The sequence below is a fragment of the Talpa occidentalis genome, unplaced genomic scaffold (assembly GCF_014898055.3).
Source record: "Talpa occidentalis isolate TD23 unplaced genomic scaffold, MPIMG_talOcc4v2.1 talOcc4.15, whole genome shotgun sequence".
NCBI classification, from domain to species: Eukaryota; Metazoa; Chordata; class Mammalia; order Eulipotyphla; family Talpidae; genus Talpa; species Talpa occidentalis.
This window is the reverse complement of record NW_023601543.1, coordinates 76,045,894-76,057,508: the sequence shown is the minus strand read 5'-3', so window position 1 is coordinate 76,057,508 and position 11,615 is coordinate 76,045,894.

The window sequence follows — 11,615 nt, the reverse complement described above, 5'->3', positions numbered from 1 at the left end:
TAGACCGAAGTACACTGCTGAGGGAGCAGCGGGTAAGCCAGGAGAGGTCTGCTGTGCCATGTGGATAGCTCCCTGGCCAGGGATCGAACTCATGCTGCAGTGGCTGCGGATAGCTTCATAGGTTGCGTCTTAACCCCTTGGGCCACCAGGGAGGCCCCATGTGTTTGGCTTTATATGCAGAACACATTTCTTTGCCCGAGCTGTTAAGACATAAGGGGAGGTATTGAAGAGCCATCTGTTGGGGTTTGGGAGGTTGTAACCACTTGGGTCATCCCCTTGGGCCCAAACCACACTGAAAATAGACATAAGAAACCACCAATTGAATGTGTGACTTCATCTAGCAAAGCTGGATTAGGAGACCCAGAGCTGAATGTACTTTTCTCTAGCTAGGCCTTGACCAGTTAGTCACTCGAAATATGGGGCCCACCTTAGTCTCCATGAGCTGTAGAGACTGGTCTCCCACCAAAGAAATGGAATTACAGGAAGAGAAGGGCTGCAGCATGCTTCCCAGCTTCCTGAGCCTCAGGAAGTGAGAGAAGAGTTTCCTTATGCTCATATAAGGGTTAGGCCGGTCAGGGGTTGCCCGGCGGCATTAGCCCACTAGCAGTGTGAGGTTTCTGCCATAGGTTAGCTTTGCATATTTTTGTCTGTTGTCTCCTGTTGACTTTGCCTGCTCCCTCTGAGGTGGTGGTTGTGAAAGACTTTAAAAGATTTTAGTTCCGGGCCTCCCCGGTGGCGCAGCGGTTGAGCACTGGGTTGCGAAGCTGCCCGCGGCCTCGGCGGCGCCGTTCGATCCCCGGCTGCTCCCCGGCCACCAGCGAGGGTCCCACATGGCGCGCAGACCTCTCCTGCCGCTGCTGCCCCTCAGCAGTGTACTTCGGTCCTTCTGCCTGCTCTGCTTCCCGCTCTGGCTCTGGTGAATTCTCTCACCCTCCCGCACTTCTGACTGTACCCAGTGCATGTATATCAACAAAAAACAACAAATAAAATAAATAAATAAATAAACATGCCTCTATAAAAAAAAAAAAAAAAGATTTTAGTTCCTGTTTCTCCCAAGACAGTATGTTTTAGTTTTTCTTCAGAAAAATATTTTTCAAAAAACAATTTACTTACTACACAAAGATGGAAACCTTGCAAATAAGTTATTTTTATTGCATGTTTTCATAACAACACTTGGAAAAAATGAGTCACAATGCCACTTGCTTTATTAAAGGGATTGTTCATCTTTGTTCTCTTCCAGTCTTAGTTCATACACATAAATCTTACCCATTTTGTAACCACAATATCGAGTCTGTTTAGCGATTTTCCTTACAAACATCAAGTGTTTTCATATGTTGTATTGTCTGCCTTTAATTTTTTTTATGTACATTCTTTTTGGAGACAATATAGAAAATTCTGAATGGTACAAAGAAAGTAAAATTCCCCCCCATCCCTACAATAACCTGCAACATTATTATCCTTTTTAAAATGTCTTTACAGTTTTAATTTTACTACATTTTTCAACTGCAAAATACATGTTATGGTATCAAATGATGTACAGTACAAAATAAAGACAAACTTGATTTACTCCCACACTTCTTCCAAGCTAATATCTTTGAGGTAATCATAGTCAACAGATTGCATGCATTCCCTCCATGCTCATAGTAACCTATACAGAGATACATAGAGCAAGAGGAGGCTTTGATTAAATAGTTTTAACCAAAACGAGATTATGTAAATATCTTTGCAAGTCACTTAATATATACATCCAGGGCCTCCCTGGTGGTACAAGGGGTTAAGCACAGCACCATGAAGCTATCAGCAGCCACTGCAGCAGGATTTCGAGCCCCAGCAGGCCAGGGAGGTGACCCACATGGCGCAGCAGACCTCTCCTGACTTGCCCGCTGCTCCCCTCAGCAGTGTATTTTGTCAGTCTGCCTGTTCTGTTCTCCGCTCTGTCTCTGGTGAATCCTCTGACCCCCACACCTCTGGTTTACACCCCAGTTCTTGTATGCATAAATATATATATCCATCCATACAGGACAGTAGGCTGAACTCTGTCTCATTCTCTTTAGTAGCTGAAAAGTTTTTCAGAGATTGAATCCACCATAATTTGATCAACCATTCCTCTTTTGATGGACATTTGGGTTATTTCTGGTTTTCTGCCACTACCAGAATGCTGGAATAACTTTCCTGGTGCATATAATCCTGACACACTTGTGCTTCGATTTCTGTAGGATGGTTTTCCCCAAGATGTAACTGCCCACTGTAAGGATATGTGCTATTTTTAAAGTGTTACTAGATATTAGCAAGCTATTTTTTTTTTGTTAGAATGTAAATTCCAGGAGTGTAGGGATTTCTCTCTGCTTTCTTCACTACTGTTCACTTAGAACAACACTGCATGTAGCAGACACCAAAGAAATATTTGTGGGATGTTTAGGTTCTCAGGGTCGTAGCAGCCCACACTCCCACAGCAATACATGGGAGGACCCACTGCACTCAGGCCTATAAACTGTGGATGTTAGAGCCAATATTATAGGTTAAAAAATCTCTACATATGCCATCATTTCAATCTGCTTTGACTTTACTCCTAGTGGCGTTAAGTAATACTTTCATGTCTAGCAGCCCTTTGATTTTTCTCTTTGATGACTGGCCTATTCAAATCCTGTGTGCTGACTTTTTATTTAGAGCCTTTTTCGTACATTAGGCCTATCAACTTTCTAATACATTTATTGTACATTTTTCTAATCTATGATTTATCTTGTTACTATTAGCTATCTTTTGACATATATAAATCTTTAATATTTGTGTAATCAAATATGCTTATTTTTTTTTCCTCTAAGATTCCCTACTTAAACAGGTTTTTCCTACCCCAAGTTTCTACAGCTATATGCCTAGATTCTTTTTCTAATTTTTTTAATAAATATTTATTTATTTATTTATACAAGCACTGGGGTGCAGTCAGAAGCGCAGGAGGGTGAGAGAATTCACCAGAGCCCGAACGGAGAGCAGAGCAGGCAGACTGACGAAGTACACTGCTGAGGGGAGCAGCGGGTGGCAGGAGAGGTCTGCGCGCCATGTGGGACCCTTGCTGGTGGCCAGGGATTGAACCGGCGCTGCAGAGGCTGCGGACAGCTTCGCAACCCAGCGCTCAACCTCTGCGCCACCAGGGAGGCCCTTTTTCTAATATTTTTATTGTTTTAATTTTGTTTGGATTTTTGTACAATTAAAACTATTTGGGTATATTGCATGTTGTTTGGTAGAGGGCCTAATTTCTCTTTTCCTTGGAATAGTGAACCAATTTTTACAGTACTCTTTATTAAGTAAGTCATCCTTTGCCCCTGTGATCTGAAATCACATTTCATTATGTATTAAGTTCATATATATCCTTGGATTTATTTTTGAAGCCTACTCTGTTTTATTGATCTGTTAGTCATTCTCATGCTGACACTATCTTGCGTTACTCACAGTACACTGTGGTGAACTTTAAATTTTTTTTTAAGATTTATTTTATGCATACAGTAGCTGGGGTGTAGGCCAGAGGCGGGGGAAGGGAGTGAGAGGGGGCAGATCTACTGAAATACACTGCTGAGGGGAGCTGTGGGCGAGACAGGAGAGGTCTGCTGCGCCATGTGGGTAAATCCCCGTCCGGGGATCGAACTCGCGCCCCAGTGTCTGGGGATAGCTTGATAGAGCTGAGACTTTAACCCCTGTGCCACCAGGGAGGCCCCCTGTGGCGAAATTTAACATCATAGGGCAAATCCATGTCTTTCCCACAACTTTCTTTTTTCCTTTATTAATATAATTTATTTATTTATATATATTTTACATCATTGTTCATTTTGTACAATGTTTGCTATCTCCTCTGAGGTGTAGTCCCTAGAGAATTCCCACCTCCAATTCACCCGTGCACCATCACCACAGTCCCTTGTGCTCTTCTCACCCTTGTTTTGATCCCTCTTCCTCCTCCCCTGCAGAATGTCTCTGATTCATAGTTGTCTGTTATTTTTCATAGCTTTCTTGACATTTATTCTTCCATAGGAACATTGAGATCATTTTACCCAGTTTCCCAAAGAAGAACCATTGGAATTTTTATTCAAATTGCATGAATGTTTAATACTAAAGTGAGCCTGACACATTTATCATACCGTCTTCACATCCATATTCCTCCATTTAGTCTGGTCTTGTTTTATATTCTACATATTATTACTTTCTTCACATAGGTCCTATACTTTTCATAAGTACATTATAATTTTTTAGCTACCTAGATATTGCTGGAGTATAGAGAAGAGCTATTGGTTTTTATATATTTTTCACATACCAGGATAACTTACCACATCTTTCCAATTCTAATTGATAGTCTTTTGAATTTCATCACATCATAAAAATGAATGATTGCCTTATTGCATCTTTTGTTAGCTAGAACTTCTGTAACAATGCTGAATAATATTTATAGCAGGCATTTCTGTGTTACTCCTGCTTTTAATGGAAATACCTCACTTAGGATAATGCTGGTTTTGGAAAAAGCATTTATCAAAGTTAGTTTCCTTCATTTTGGGGGAGGGGAGAAACAAGAAACATTTAATCCTCTTAAAAAAAATTTTTAAAATTAAGCATTAACATTTAAAACTGTAGCAAATAGGAGGTCCTCAGATTTCGAGAAAGCCCTTCTCACTAGGAAAAATAACTTCAGCTCTTTAGTAACTAGATTAATACACAGCTTTAAACATTTCTTCAATGAGATCGACAAAACAGAGCAAAAGTAGTTGCTTCTGGGGCCTCCCCGGTGGCGCAGCGGTTGAGCGCTGGGTTGCGAAGCTGCGCGCAGCCTCTGTAGCGCCGGTTCGATTCCCAGCTGCTCCCCGTCCACCAGAGGAGGGTCCCGCATGGCGCGCAGACCTCTGCTGCCGCCTGGTGCGCCCCTCAGCAGTGCATTTCATCAATCTGCCTGCTCTGCTCCCCGCTCTGGCTCTGGTGAATTCTCTCACCCCCTGCGCTTCTGACTGTACCCAGTGCTTGTATAAATAAATAAATAAATCTAAAAAAAAAAAGGCAACGGAATGTTTAAGAAACCTTTTACAAAAAAAAAAAAATAGTTGCTTCTGTCAAATTCAATTACTGGCAAAATAAGGTGGTGAGAACTACGAGAATAAGCCTCGTGTCACACCTCTATGGAAAAGCCAGAAGTCCATGATTTTCAGCAGCTAAATAGTAACCAGTTATAAATGAACTCACGTATGTTCTTCACCAAGGGCATCAGAAAAGATTTTTAGAGAGAAAAGAATTTTAAATTCTTGCCTTCTCCTTCATGGATTGCAATCTGCCGAGCTACCCAGGAACACGTGACTCGCGAGCTGCTGAAGAGGCCAGGCGGCCAGACCGCAGCCAGGGAGCGCTATCAAGGCAGGCCTCCCGAAGAGCGTTGCCTCATTTAAATACTTTGAGGTCACCAGACTCGCAGATACAGGTAATTCGTGATTCTCTGGAGTCCAGGAGTGCCCCGTGGGTCTGTTCTGTAAGCCTGTGGAACTATTAACCAAGTATTAAAAATCACTGAACAGATTCCTGATTTAGTGTTCGTTAACACGATTGTGCCACTGGCTTAATTTTCTGTTTCGCTTCCAATTATAAAAGCTTCCAAACAAGGTTTGGGAGAAAGTCAAAAGGATTCATAGATATAGCAAAGATGAACCAGCTTTTAGAGAGTTCCTTTTTTGTTGTTTTTTTTTTTTTTAAGATTTTTTATTTATACAAGAACTGGGGTACAGGCCAGAGGTGTGGGGGGGGTGAGAGGATCCACCAGAGACAGAGCGGGGAACAGAACAGGCAGACTGACTGAAACACACTGCTGAGGGGAGCAACGGACGAGACAGGGGAGGTCCGCTCGCCATGTGGGTTGCTCCGAGGTCGGCGGGGATCGAACCGGCACTGCAGAATCTGTGGCAGCTTCACAGCGCTGCGCTCAACCACCTGTGCCAGCAGGGAGGCCTCTTAGAGAGTTCTGACAAGTGACTACAAAAAGCCCCCATGGACAGGTCAGCTTCTTTCATCACCGCCACCAGGGCCGGCCTCAGTGTGTGCCCCTGCAGCTTGCACCCACTGTGAGAACCAGTGCTACTCAGCCGGCTCTTTCCCTTTCACCTGCGAGGGGAACGAGGCCTTCACGCGCGGCTGGGTGAAACCTGGCTCCCGGGCTCAACTTGAGTAAACTAGACTCCAGTCAGGGGCTCCTCAGGTGAGGGCTGTGGTCTTTAATTTCTTCTTGTGGAACACAGCATTGCCTTCTCCAAAATGTCCGCCACCTCTAACAAGTCCTTGCAGTAGACCTGAAACCATATAATTCTTCTACCTCCACTAATTTTTGGTCCCTCAGCACAAATTCTCAGCAGCTGCCAAAGTGCGCTGTTTTCCACATTTGCTTGCCGCTGCTGCTTGAACTCGACCTTCTCTCACGTGAGTAGCTTTTCTGTCTTCTGTTCATTTTTTTTTTAAAGATGTATTTATTTATGCATACAGGAGCTGGGGTACAGGCCAGAGATGCGGGGGGTGAGAGGATTCACCAGAGACAGAGCGGGGAACAAAACAGGCAGACTGACTGAAATACACTGCTGAGGGGAGCAGCGGGCGAGGCAGGAAGGGTCTGCTGCGCCATGTGGGTAGCTCCCTGGCCAGTGGGGCTTGAACCCGCACTGCAGAGGCTGCGGACAGCTTCACAGCGCGACGCCCGACCGCCCGCGCGCCACCAGGGGAGGCCCTGTCTTCTGTTCATTTTGACCCATGTCGGCTTCCTAGCTCTGGCCAGTGTTCTTTTGCTTGGGGGCTGTGTGCCAGACCCCCCGCCAGGGCCTGAGGAACTAAATCAAGGTTAGAAGATTGGGCCCAGCTAGCCTCAGGCGCCAGGCCTCCTGACTGCCATTGCTCTCATTCTGCGCAGAGATTTTATTAGGAATGACTAATATTATCGAAAGTCTTTCAGTCCCCTATTGATATAACCGCCTGACTTTATCTTTTTTTTAATTTTTATTTGTTTATGCATGCAAGAGCTGGGTACAGGCCAGAAGTGTGGGGGTGAGAGGATTCACCAGAGACGGAGTGGGGAACAGAACAGGCAGATTAACTGAAACACACTGCTGAGGGGAGCAGTTGGGAGAGTCAGGAGAGGTCTGCTGGGCCATGTGGGTTTTTCCCTGGCTGGCTGGGGATCAAACTCATGCTGCAGAGGCTGCGGATTGCTTCATCGTGAGGTGCTTAACCCCTTGCGCCACCAGGGAGGCCCCTTGACTTTATCTTTTTGTTTGTTGATGTAATGAAATATATTGAGTGATGTTAATAGATTTGTTAAAGTTAAACCATATTTACATCTCTGGGAAATTTTTATTGTTTTTTAAATATACGATTACTTAAATTGACTAGTATTTTATTTAGAATTTTTGTGTCTATGTTCTTAATTCTGGTATTTTCTTGCTTTGTACTGTTGTCAGCTTTGTATGTTAATGTAATGCTGGCTCCAGAAGATAAATATGGAAACTTTTATAATCCATGGTGGTTTAAAAACCACAGGCATTAGGAGATTTTTAAAGATTAGAACTCAGTTGTGAAAGCGTTTGGGTCTGATGCCTCTTTTTTTAAAAAAAAAAAAAATTATTTATGCATACAAGAGCTGGGGTGCAGGCCAGAGGTGCAGGGGATGAGAGGATTCACCAGAGAGAGAGTGGGGAGCAGAACAGGCAAATCTACTGAAATATACTGCTGAGGGGAGCAGTGGCGAGACAGAGACAGGAGAGGTCTGCAGGGCCATGTGGGTCAGCTCCCTGGCTGGGGACCAAATGTGCTGCAGATAGCCTCATGGTGCTGAGATTTAACCCCTTGCGCCACCAGGGAGGCCCTGACGCCTCTTTATTAATAATAGGTCCTTGCTTCTCTCAGCTCTTCTGTATTAACTGGTCAATCAGCTTTTTTAAAAATAAATTTTGGTATCTATATTTCCCTTGTAAATCATCCTTTTTCCTTAGATCAGTACTGCTTGTATAATAATGTGCATACACACCACCTGGGGCTGCTGTGAAACTGCTCTTTCTGATTCCATGGGTCTGAGGTGGGGTTGGTCATTCTGTGTATCTTGCATCCTCCCTGGAGATGCTGAGGCTGCTGGTCCACAGACCACGTGGGCCAAGTCCTCTGAGAATTCTGTGGTTTTTCAATTTTGGTGCAACATTAGAATCACATGGAGCAATTTCGGATTTCCTAGTGCCCACACCACACCCCATGCCATTTAAACTCGAGTCTCTGGAAGTGGGGCTCAGGCATCATTTCCAGACCCTCAGGTGATTATAATGTGTAGCAAGAATGAGACCGTCTTCTAGCTTTTCAGTGTATTGCCATAAAGATATTCGCAGTGTTCGCTTATAATTATTATCTTGCATTTCTGGTTTTATCTCCTTTCTCATCCTAATGTTGTATATTTTGTTTTCCTCTCATTTTTCTTTCATCTTTCAGACATTCATCCATTTCATAGATATTATCAAAGAAACAGCTCTTAATTTTATTCTTTCTAATTTTTGTTTTCTATTTAATTTCCTCTTGCATGGTTATTAATTTTACTAGTTTCTTCTGCTTCATTTTGTTATCTAGTTAGATGTCTGATATTTCATACATCATTTATTTTCTTTTTAAAATAAACTCCTTGAAAGTTGTGTGTTTTCTTTGGTATACAACTTTAGCTGTATCCCACTGCATCAATTGTTATTTATCAGAACTGATATGTAGAACTATCTAGAAAGTTATGATAATTTGTAGATCTATGTAGAAAGTTATGATAACTTTCTAGATAGTTCTACATATCTTCTACATAAGTTATGATAACTTTCTAGATAGTTCTCATATCAGTTCTGTAATTACTATAAAGTAATTTTTTTTAAAAGATTTATATATTTATGCATACAAGAGCTAGGGTGCAGGCCAGAGGTGCAGGGGGGTGAAAGGATTCACCAGAGACAGAATCTCTATTTTATTGTTTTGGGTTCAAAGTATGACCTGTATAACCTCTATATTTCTGTGAATTTTAAGTTTTCTTTTTGGGCAAGACAAGACAAAGAAAATTGAAATACAACACAGACGTTATTGATGTGTATTTACTACTCCTGGTATAAATTTATAGATAAAATTGAATGTTTTGGTTATATTTTCAAGTCTTTTTTGACCTTGCTAATTTTTGACTACCTAATTTTATTCAAATCTGCCATCAGGGCATTTTATGCAGTTTTCTTTTTTTCAAGTTTTGCTATAGATTTTTGTTACAGAGGTGTTGGCCATATCTTCTTCATGATGATCCCTTTTACAGAGGATCTATTTTTATACTCTTTAACTTGTTATCATAAATTCTGCTTTGTCTGATACACGTTTTCTATTTCAAGGATCCTTTCTTATCTTTTATGTTACAAATCTCAGTCACATTATCATAATCCATTTACATCATATTGCAGGATTTATTACTACTGCTGTTGGTCATTTTTATCTTTTCTCACATGACATCTCTTTGCTGAATAAAGTTGTTTGATGAATGTATTGCTCGTGCTTGTCCCCTCATGTCTGGTATGTGGGTGTATATTCTTTCTGAGGTGTTTGTTGCCTATCCCAAAACATCTACTTTTTTTTTTTTTTAAAGATTTGTTTATTCATGCATACAAGAACCAGGGTATAGGCCAGAGGTGTGGGAGGGTGAGAGGATTCACTAGAGACAGAGTGGGGAACAGAACAGGCAGACTGACTGAAATACACTGCTGAGTGGAGCAGCGGGGGAGTTAGGAGAGGTCTGCCGCACCATGTGGGTAGCTCCCAGCCAGCCGGGATCCAACCCACCCTGCAGAGGCTGCGGACAGCTTCCCAGTGCTGCGCTCAACAGCCTGCGCCACCAGGGAAGCCCACCAAAACATCTACTTTTGCCTTGACAAATGACACCCTAGTTAGGAAATGTCAACTTGTGGTCACAGACTCTTTTCTTTCACAGTTCATAGATGTTTCCCTGTTTCCAGTGTTATGACAAGTCTGATGCTCATTTGATTCTTTTTTGTGTATGTTGCCTCTTGCTTTGTTTCCTGAGGCTTATAAACTTTTCTTTATCTTTGGAATTCAGAAAGTTCAAAATGCTCTATAGGGGTGTGTGTGTTTTCTTTTAATCGTACCTGGGATTTTTTGAGTTCTTTCTTTCCCATGAGTCAAGGCTCTTCAGCTGAAGGAAATTTTCCTATATCATGCGTGGGATTATTACTTCTTCCACAGGCATTTTACTTCTCTGGGCATTGCTATCATTCACATGGAAGATCTCCTGGATTTGTCATCATAAAATGGCACTGAGGAGAATCTCTTTAATCCCACTCTCCTGCATGTGATCATTACTGTACTGAAAATTTTTCAGTGTTCGAAACTGATATCACTTGAAGAAACAAACCAGAGGGTGGTAATGTTTATAAATATGCAGCTTGTCCTGGCGGAGTAACACTGCTCCAGTTATTTATCTCTAGTAGAAGAAACTTCACTTAGACACTTCCTGTCATACAATAATAGTATTCTGGCTACTCCCTTTGCCCCACCTTTAAATACAAAGAATCATGTGAAAATGTTGGAACTTTTTTTTTTTAAAGATTTATTTATGGTCCTCCCTGGTGGCGCAAGGGGTTAAGCACAGCACTATGAAGCAATCCACAGCCTCTGCAGCAAAAGTTCGACCCCCAGCGGGCCAGGGAGCAACCCACATGGTGCAGCAGACCTCTCCTGCCTCGCCCACTGCTCCCCTCAGCAGTGTCTTTCAGTCAGTCTGCCTGTTCTATTCCCCACTCTGTCTCTGATGTATCATCTCACCCCCCCCCACATCTGGCCTGTACCCCAGTTCTTGTATGCATAAATAAATAAATCTTTAAAAAAAAAATAAGAAAGCTTTCCCTTTCCTTCAGTGATGAAGATATTCTCTGATATTATCTCCTAAAGTTTCTATCATTTGACTTTTCACCTTTACATCTTTAATCCACACAGAGTTGTTTTAGGATACATATGAATCAGAAATTTCAAACTGATACCAGTTTAACTCTTTATTGAAAACCAGTGCTTTCCCCACAGGTTGGCAGAAATAGCTCTGTCCTACGTAAAATATTCCTGCATATTCAAGCCTGTTTTTTAGGCTTTCCATTTTGTTCCATTTGTCATTTGTTTTTGCTGCAACTATACCACACCCTTTGAATGACTGTAGTTTTCTAAAGCATCTTTATTGAGATATAAATCACATACCATAAAGTCTACCCATTTAAAACGTACAATTCAGTGCTTTTAGTGTAATCACAGCATTGTGCAACTTTTTCCACAGTCTACATTTAGAATATTTCATCACACCAAAAGAAATCCTGTACCATTAGCAGTCACTCTCCCGTGCCCCCGCCCTCCCTAAAGTAGGAAGTTAATCTACTTTCAGTCTCTGTAGATTTGCTCTTGTGATTTCAAATAAATGGAATCATACAGTATGAGCTCTTTGGGCTGGCTCCTTTCACCTAGCATAATGTTTATGAGGATCATCCATGTCGTCGTGTGTGTCAGTACTTCATTCCTTTTTATGATAAAATTCCATGCTATGGCCACATTTTGTTTAT